The sequence below is a fragment of the Typha latifolia genome, chromosome 9 (assembly GCF_019914945.1).
Source record: "Typha latifolia isolate L0001 chromosome 9, TyphaL0001v2, whole genome shotgun sequence".
NCBI lineage: Eukaryota > Viridiplantae > Streptophyta > Magnoliopsida > Poales > Typhaceae > Typha > Typha latifolia.
In genome coordinates this window covers 9,308,822-9,319,903 of record NC_133094.1, presented here as the reverse complement: position 1 = coordinate 9,319,903, position 11,082 = coordinate 9,308,822, and positions in this window count along the sequence as shown.

Genomic DNA, 11,082 nt, shown 5'->3' with positions numbered 1-11,082 from the left:
TAGTTATATATTTTAAGTTTTAAGGTGAAATAAACATGTGATAAAAGGAATTTGGCTTACTTAAAATAGTAAAAAGACTTGCTTCAATAGATGCTGACATATCTGTTTCTTATTTCCCTTTCCTTTGCTTACCACTATTTGTGTGTATATCTTTCTCTTTGTCTGGTTTAAATTTATGTTTATATTTAATTTCCCAGTGGTTAATTATTTTGAGTATTTAATTGAGTTTTCAGAATGTTTAAAATGTGGTCACTGCCCATACCTAACCTTCTAGCTGTCCAAACTCCCAACTCCCCAAACTATTATCTATTGGTTAAAAATATAATATTATATTATTAGCATATTACCTAATAAATTAAGTTTTTAGATTAATGATCATGGAATCTAGTATTAGGGGCCTTATGTAATGAGGCGTGTTAAAGATAGTATATAGTATCAGTCTGTTATTTAACAACTTAAGCTTTTAGGTTTACTAGTTATCGATCATACCATTTCTCACATGAATCTCTTAATTTATTTCTTATTGTACTATGATCTCTTTAACCTTCTAAATCTTTTTTATTATAATAAATTCTTTTACCTCGTAAAATAAGGGCAAAATAGTCTTTTATATTTCGGAGATTTTAAATATTTGAAAGATGGTAAAGGGAGAAATAAAAAGATATATTTATAGATAAATACATATATATTTATTTATTATTATATTTTGATTCTCGTAACTATCTAAAATCAAAGTGGGTAACGAATAAGACGAGCATTACCTAACAACTTAAGTTTTTAGGTCAAAGTATCGATCATGTAACGCATTTAAATTTTTTTTTTTTTTTTTTTTTTGCAATGATATCAAAGTGCATGTGGGTTATTTAAAGAAAATAAAATTCTCATTTTCCATGGAAATTGTCATGTGTTATTGGAGTATATATGGTGGAAATTTCTTGCAATAGCTTATTGTGAAAATGTTTAATGTTTGAAGAATATGATACTCTGAGTAAATTTAATAAAAGGAGAAGTACAATTATGAGTAAATTCTGCTCATAAATTTTAAAAAAAAATTAATGTAATTTTTCTATTATATAGTTTAAATCCCAGGGAGTAAAGTGATGCATAGGAAAGTTAATGGAATACATTAGAAATAAACTAAAACACCAGATAAAATAATAAAATAAGATCAAATTAAATTAAGCCTCTAAAATATTAAAATCATGAGACCCAAATTCTAAACTACTGTTATTTAGTCTCAAAAGGGCATACTAAATAAGTGTATATAAAAATATATTTTACCCTTTACTCTATTCTATCATGTGCTTGTTAAATTAAACTTAATATAAAAAATGGTAGAGGTGTTATTTGTAATTTTCTGTATAACAACATAGGATGGCTCTAAATTCTTCTGGGTTTAAGAATAAAAATAAAAAATTTAGGGAGTAAAGTGAAAAATGGCAAGAGAAACTCATGCATCATGCATCATGTGAATCATGGCATGCGTTAGGTGTCCCCTGTTTTGGTATTACGTCTAAATCACGAAGCATTAGATCAAACAATAGACAAGTGGAGGCATTCCAATGGATTAATTTATTGTAAGCCAACACGAGTAAAATTTACCATTAGTTGAAATTAATTATTCCGAGGAATCCTAATCTTAATGAAAAATTAATTTAATCACCCCACTGCCAAATTATCACTTCCTAATCTGTCATCAATCATCAATCACGGAGTATTACGCAAGTCTCGGGTCCATTAATATAATATTAATGACGAGACTCTTTAACCCACTAAGAAATTATACCATTAGCAATTAATAAATAAGTTTTTTTTTTAATTTTATTTTGGTAGTTTTTTTAATGATATTTGTAGCTATCGTTCTCCTAGAAGTTTAAGGGAGCATAATAATATAAAGTGATTTTTATCCCAAACTGCATAGCAATAAACTATAATTAATCCTAGATTTTATAGACATTAGGTAATTTTGCATTGCAATCAAAATAACATTGCTTTACAATTTAACAAAGCAAGAACACTTTGGTTAAAAAAGAAGAAGAATGAGCCCATTAGTTCTCCTGCAAAGTTATCATATTTTCAATGCTTAGAATATGGTCATCACTCATCATTCATATCCTATAAAAATCTCTTAGGACTTCATAACCCTAAATTTGCAAATGAAAGATGAACTGAAGTTAGGTGGACAAGTGATTGTAAGAATATATATAAGTTCTTCTCGAGCTTCATGGTCAGAGACATAAATTGATGTGATTCAAATCTAATCGGGTCGCCGCACGAGGGAGATTGGGTTCACTAGGTCGAATCTATATATCGTAGTTTTAGTTGTTTACTATTTGTAATGAACTTCTGGTATCGACCTCGTGTGGTCGAATGCCCGGCCAATGGCGATCGCACTGCAACCTTCCTTGAGGCATTTGAACACCTAACTAATTGTGTTTGAACGCCAAAATTCGAGAGTAGAATAACATCAAGTGTTTGAAGGCCCAACCAACGACGTTCAAACGCCCCAACTCGATAGCAATCTTTGTCGAAGCGTTCGAACGCATATCCAACGGCATTCAAACGTTGCAACCAGAGAGCAGTCTTCGTCTAACATCGTTCAAATGCCTTCCAATAGCTTTCGAACGCCCGAATTCAAGAGTGTAGATTTGGAGTTTGCGGAACCATTCAAAAGCCCGTCCAACGACATCCGAATGCCCAATGCTGAGATCATTTTGTACTAGGGTAAATTTGAATATTTTTAAATTTTGGTCAATCTCTAAATATGTAGAAAGCAACAAATTTGAATTATGGAAGAATATTGTCATGTCAAGCCAACGTTATTCCCTTCCTTTTCGATTGTCGATCCCTTAGTCTAGTAGGGCGGTCATCTTCTTACTCCCTCAAACCCTAATCATTGGCTAACTCCTCCCTTCTTCTATACGGTCGACCACCTTCTCCCCCTTCTTCCTTTCTAAATCATAAATCTACCTCATATCATCGTCATCTCCAATATTTCTTCTACTCCATCCTCTAGATCTCACCGTCTCTATTGATTCCACTGCCAAATTAGTCACTATCATCACCTCAAATAAACCACCTTAGCTCGGTCTACAACAACTAGTACCTAAACTTCAATCCCTCCTATGATCGGTCTACAACAGTTTGGTATCGAGCTTGAGTACCTCCTAGGATCAATTTATAATAATTGCTCTCAGATCTTGAGTACCTCCTAGGATCAGTCTACGACATAAATGCGTGCTAAACTAACCTTAATTGTATTGTTAGGAAAGTAATTTAATCATGCACTATCTATTGTTGAAAAAAATATATTATATATATGCTTGCTTGATGATAACGATGATGATTTGATCTTTCAATTAATTACATCGAGACCTTTTAAATTGTCGCCCAATTTTATGTACACCCCTCTCCTCAAATAAATTTATTAGAAAATTTGCATTTATACCCTACATTTTTACTATTTGCAAATCGAGCTATATGATTTAACGAATATATACAAAAAATACCCTGCTGTTAGGTCTGTTAGTTAAATTTAACTAAACCCCTAGGTTAAATTAACTATACTAAGAAGATTATAAAAATACCCTCAATCCAATCCAACTAAACTCAACCCAACTAAACTCAAACCCAAACCAACTAACCAACTCAAACCAACTCAAACCAACTAACCAACTAAACCCAACCCAAACCATCTAACCAACTAAACCCAACTCAAACCAACTAAACCCAACCCAACCCACTAACCAACTAAACCTAACCCTTATCCACCGTCAGATCTAAACCCACCCAAACCAACTAAACCTAATCCTCCTCCCTCCTCCGTTCTTATCGTCCCCACCTAACCCTCCTCCCTCCTCCTGCCTCATTCTCTCCTCCCTCCTCATTCCCTCCTCATCATCCCCACCTCCCTCGTCAAGGATTCAGCATTCACGACATGATGGCAAGAGCGACGTGTGGTCGAGGTGTTGGACACCGAGGTCTGGCCTGAGCGCAAGATCTCCTCGAGTATGCCATCGAGATCGGGGGGCTCCACCGACTACTCTCCCTTGGCGGCAGCTCCACTGACTATTTTCGCAATGATAAGGGGCGCCTCCATACTCTCCAACACGACGCCTTGGATCACCATCGTTGGAGGCAGCATACTCGACTGCTAACTTCTCGGGGATGGTGCTTGTGAGCACTACAGCAAACGGGGAAGAGCTTGTTACCGACACCCACCTCCTCCCCACTACCATAATAGGCCAAAAGGCTAGGGTGGCAGGTGGACGTCACTCTTCTCCTCGCCACCCGAGGGCGATCACGGCGATCACACCCTTGGGGTCAACTCTCGAAGACTTCGAATCCCCCATCGAGGGCGTGGGTGAGGGTCGTGGCTGCATTCTCATCCCGAAGGTCAACTTGGGGCTCAACCTAAGGGCATTTTAGGTATTTAAGATATTTTAGAAATAAAATATATTTAATTAATAGAATATTCTTACGGTGTTAGTTAAAATCTAACTCATGGTGTTTTCTGTATATATTCTCTAAATTATAGGGCTCGATTTGTAAATAGTAAAAATGTAAGGTGTAAATGCAAATTTAGCTAAAAAGTAGGGTGTTATATAATTTAGATAACAATGATCTTAATAAATTTGACCAATTTAATATATGGAAAAAATGCACCCATATTTATATCCTTCTATCTTCTATTTTAGTGGCTCATACAGCAATTTCTCCAAATATTAAACCCTAAACCGATTTTCGCTAATTGCTTTTAAAATCCATTTCCGATGGATAAAAGGGAAAGTGAAAGTAAAAATATTTTTATCAATCTTCAATTAATTAACTTTTTATATATTTTTTAATAGAACTTCTAACAGAGGAGACTACTTATTGATACAATTAGATAGCTTTTCTTCTTATTATTTCTTTCTGGTTGTGGTTTCACTAGAATTGATAGCTGGCAGAAAACAATAGATGGAGACTTTCTCTAGTTTTGGTCAATGGTTTTGAGATGATTATTAGATAATTTGTTCTTGTCTTCAAGCACACAAGTAGCCTACAATTTGGTCGTTTAGTGAAATTAAGGAGATGCAAAACTACACAAGAGTAGGACCAGTCAATAATCCTCAACAGTATCTGAGAGAAAAATAATAATAATCAAGAATAACTTACAATAAAATTAATATTTTAGAGTGTGTTTTTTTTAAACATAATTGTCATTGAAACCTTCTTTCTTAATATTGATGCAGATTTCCTACCAACTAGTGACTAGTGAGGAACACTAAAACTTTATTAAAAATTTAAGGATTCCAAGCAAGTGGATTTATTTTCTTATTTATATGCAGTGTTAGGTTAAACAATTGATAATTAATAGTTATATGCAGTGGATAGGTTAAACAAATAAAAGGACCTCACATGACATGGCACATTAACTAGAGGACTGCACATAATGACACTTGATATTATTAGTGATTGACATGATAGACTGTGTATCTCTAGCAGCATGTTGTTTTGTGGTGATACATAAATTATTTTATGATGATGCTTCTATTATGCATGTCGATTGCTTGGTTGATATCATGTTCACCTGCTCGATAGTACCCGGCACCTTCCTAGTTAGGCAAAGAGATTAGGAAAATTATATTATAGCATAATATAGTAGGGTCAGCATCTAAATAATTAGACACGTCGTTCACTAAGCTTAGACGAGCAATTATAATGCTGTTAGTGGTAATAAAGTTAAAAATATGAGGGTAGCTGACATAAACTTAACGGTACCTACTTGGCTCAAGATAACGATGCCTTTGTATAGTCTGGTAGCTTAGTGCAATGAATTCTTACGTTGATGCAGCATAGTATGAGTGGTACTTGACCTAAAACTAAGGTCCTTAGTTTGTATCAACAGACAATCACTTAACTATTCATGGGGCTTAAGTAGACAATTTTATGGCTAAAAAAGTCTACCCTCCCTCTTGGGGGCATCCATTCCAGATGAATACATGTGATGGGTAGGCATGTGGATATCAAGCATGTCATATGTTGTACCTATTGCTTTAAGGTATTATGCACTTTATCATATTATGTGTAGACATATACGTTACTTCTATTACATATTTTCTTAAATATTTATCATGCTCATGAAAATTGTCACTTGCTGAGTGTTAAATTCTATGTCTGATATACAACACAGATTGATTGATATTGCAGAGGAAGTGCTAAGTGCATTATGAGGAATTAAGCTTCTTAGTTTACTTGTTTGTAATAGTATTGTGAAAAGGTGCACTTCCCACTTGTTATATCTTATTTTCGAGGTATACTATTGTGTTTAGAAACTTTTGCTTATGTTATGTACTTTTGATGGACATATTGCGACCTACTGGCCCTACTGATGTTAGCCCTAATCTCCTGTATATGGATCTTACATGAGAGACATGTGGTGAATTACAAGTGTTTCACTAGCACCCTGTGCCAAAGCCATATAGGTACAGCTTTTCATTTTTCATTTAATTTTCTAATAAAAGAGTAAAGTTGTTGCTTAACAAATCCAATTACTCACTAACAAACAAATTTTTTTAGAATATGAAATATTGGGGGAGATAGAATTTCTAGTTTGACAAAGAGTAAAAGATATGAAAGTCAAAGTTCTAAGTAAGTTAAAGTCAAATAGTAAAATTTCAAATTCTATTGAAAGTTGAATCCTACTAAGAGTAGAAAAATTGAATATTGCTCCAACTATGAAAAATTAAACTCAAGTCATAAAGCAAAAACTAAGTAATTATATGAAATTAAGCCGAGAATAATTTTGAAAAATAAATACGGCAAATACATTGACAATAAAACCTCTCACATAGAGGTCATACGGTTGTAAATTATCAAATGCATCTCAATGATAAACATACTAATCTTTGTTGATGTTTTATTTCACAAAGTATAGAGTGTTCAATATGTATAACTTATCTTATAAACAGTATTAGATACTCGGATTCTTCTTTAGATCCTCTTTTACTATGATATCAAATAACATTAGATAGTAACCTAACCAAATGATTGATATAACAATAAAATAATATTTTCATTGTAATAAATTAAAAATAAAATTTTGTTTTATGGCACAGCGTGGCCAACCACACTGTGGTCAACCTTGTGCCATGCATCAAGGGGATGCGAGTGGGTGCCCTATTAGCCCTAAGCTGTCTTCTCCATAAATTTTTCTCTTTCTTTCTCGATTTACCTCCTGCACTGCCACTCTCTCTCTCTCTCCACTCTCTCTCTCCTCAATTATTGGTGAGCTCGCCTCGCCCCGTTAGGAAAAGTTGGCCCCAAAGTCGTTGACTCTCTCTCCTCTTCTCTCCTCTTCTCTCCTCTTCTCTCCTCTCCCCCTCTCTCTCTCTCTCTCTCGGGCTCAAGTTTGCTTGAACCGAGCCGCTAGTGAGAAATTAGCCATTAACTGAGCAACTATTATTTTAAGAATATGTCGCCACTAACTTGATTATAAATAGACATAATTAGTATAATTATTAATTAATAATTATTATTGCATATAAATACATCTATAGCTTATATACTATTATTAGATTAATATATATAGTTTTATTAATTATAGTTAGATTCATATATACACTCATATGCATGCTTAGTATTTTATTAGATACTATTATGTATCGAATGGAATAGTTGGCTTTCATGTTTATTACTTTACATGATTAAGTAAAGATTATTATATATGTGATTCATAGTTAGTTAACGAAGAGTAATAATTACCAAATAATTAAATTATAATTAGATGTTGTATGTACTCATATTTGTAAAAAAAATATGTATATTTAACTCTTTTATATTTTTATATAAAAAGAGAATAGTCCTTTTTGAGAAATTAAAAAGAGAATAACCATTATATGCTTACTTTATAATTAGGAAAGTTAGAGCTACTAATGAGTAAATATAGTTTGTAATAGTAGTATACTTTATATTATTAGAATTAAATGTATAATGTAAATCTAATTACTTAGTAAAACTAAGGAGTAATTAGAAACCTAATTAATCATCCCATTATATATAAATGATTTCTAATTGCATAAAAGTCTATCTTCATGCTATTTAAATATTTTCATATCTCAATTCTTTTATTTGATTGATAATCGTGAAGAATATGTATTTTGCGTGTTTTGTGATTATTTGGTGAGTAGTCTTATCTCTAGACAGTTTTTTTTTCAAATCAGGATATATTATATATTTATATATGTGCATCTTGTTTTAGTTTTCAATATTATTATATGATCTTATATAGAGATGATTGGGGATAAGTATATTTTTCATACTTTATTTGTTGAGATGATCTCTAACATGAATATGTATGTAATAGATATATGATTGAATAATGCATTATATGATAGTTTCTTTGACTTCTTTACCATCTAAATTCTTAGCATGCATGATTTATTATAGAACTAGATAAATATATACAATATATCATTTAAAAGGAATTCATGAAGTCATATTAGTAGTCAAAATATGAGGATACTTGAATATGCGCCATAGTTATTTGTGTCTATTGAGATGATTATAGTCGTTAATATGTGATATTTTGTATCCCATGTCTAAGACCAGTTGAGTCTAATGCACACAAACAATCAAACACATACAGTTCGTCAAGGCATATATAATGAGTTATCCTTATGTGATTTTTATTAACTAGAATGGTATCAAAACTAGAAAAATGTTAATGTACATTAGCATATGGCATGTCATAATCATGACTGATATATCTTTAGCCTATGGTAGGGTATATTTTGAACCTCCAGACAAGATTATAAGACCGAATACTAGGTGTGGGCATGGTGGTTCAGTATAATTATGTCATTTGGAGTTAATGTTAATAATTAAGATATTCAGAAATATATTGATTCAATCATATTCTGATATACATGATTTTTGAATGGTTGTCTTGTATCATATGTAGTTTCATTTAAAATTATTATAGCATGGTTATAGTTGTCAATGCATCATATGTTATTATATTTGAAGGTGTTAAGAGTATGATTGTATCAGAGGATATCAATATTATTGAGGATATATTATCATATTTATTCATGACTTAATACTTATTATATATTTATATATATTTAAATTTTATTTATATGTTAATTCATGATATAATGCTATTTTTTAATTTATATTATCTAGTACATGATTTAATATCTATTTGGCATTATTAATTGGGGGTAAATTTATTCACTTAGCTCCTTAGCTCATCACTATTTTTTTTCTAACTTTCATCTATGTGGTACCTGATAGCAAATTGAGATATGTGAGCTAGAAGTGAGGTATTACAAGAGATAAATTATGTGAGAATTGAGTTATATTGTTGTTGTATATTTGTATCTCACTATATTATATTGTGATTTATATAATATGATATATTATACAGATCGAATTGAATTTTTGATATCAACTATTATCTTTTTGAGGCTATTGGAGATCACCAACTAGCTTTATATGAAACATATCGAATCGATATTCTACACATCATATCAATATTAGATCTCAAATAATTACGTCTCAATTGCCACTTAGATGAAATGATCAACCTCGATGGTCACTTAAATGAAAGGATCAACCTCAATAATTACTTAGATAAAATGATCAATAATGGTCACCGAGGTTAGTAATTTATTAAAGAAAGCAATAAATCACAGAAAATTTAAAGCATCTCAAATAAAACTAATCTAAAAAGACACACCCAAATGTACATAACTTACTAATACAAAACTTTACAAATTACAAGACACTCACTTTTACTAAATTTTATTACAGCCGAAGTATTAGCTCCCTACAAGCCATTTATAAGGCAACCCACCAATGCTCTCGTGCTCATCTTGCACACACATGCGTCCCGTGCACTCTCCACCTCTATGTGGCTCTCTATACCTCATCGCACATCCACCGCAAACCCAATAAGCCTACATGAGCTTTTATTTACCATCTAAAAGAGTAGCCTTCTATATGTCTTTATATAGGTATCAAATGTCTATATCATTCTCCTAATTATATTAGTGTACACTCCTAATTACATTATCAGATCTCTCCTGATCTTCAAATTTAATCAAAAGAGATCTCACCGTCTCCTACTACATCAAGAAAATCAAAGACATAGTTGAGCGGATATTACAAGTTAAATCAGGACTCCTCAAGAAGAGGTCAATCCAACAATCTCCCCTCCAACTCATGAGGATGATTCCTCTTTTGCATAGTAATTGCTCAATCAATATTGTAATATTGTTGCTCAAATTACTCTCGCCTATGCTATCCTTCAATAGGAAATATTTATCCCGCCTGACAAATCATCTCTTCTCTAGCATGATCTCTTTCCACTTGGCCTATTTACAATCACCACATAGTAATCTCTACTAAGCCTTGTACTCCAATTTCTCCTCCGATCATATTATCGATCTCTAGAATTTAGCTCGTTCATGCTTTCAACTGCTTTTCATGAATCACCGCAAATTTACTCATCCAATCTCATGCATCAAATCTGCATACCCTTGTTCTAAACCAAGACTCTTGCTCCATTGAGTGTTACCTAGCTTGGACACCAATTTTTCGTGTGCTCAAACTCAACCGCACTACTAAGACTCCTTATAGAGCCTATATGTCTATCAGAGCCCCCCAAATTGGTTGCAATACAGTGCTTCAAAGAGTATTATTTTAAGGTCGTCAAATCATTTCTGATACCACTTGTTAGGATCTACGGCACTATTGCTCTAATACCATTTGTTATGCACATCCTAACATCAACCATCAAAAGCTTTCTTGTGCTCCGTGTATGATTCGATCTTATCAAATAAAAAAAGTGAATAAAATATCTCAATAAATTCAGACACAAAGATATATATAAAAAACTCTCAATAGAAAAATAAAAAAATAAAATTATGGGTAGACTCTAAAACATCTTTATAGGGCCTTTTATAAGGTAACCCATTATTTTACATAAAACTATCATATTTTACTATTATCAATGTATTGGCTTCCTATGGACCTTTCATAGGACTCACTAATTCTCGCGTACTTCATACCTCTGCATGACTCTATATTCTATCG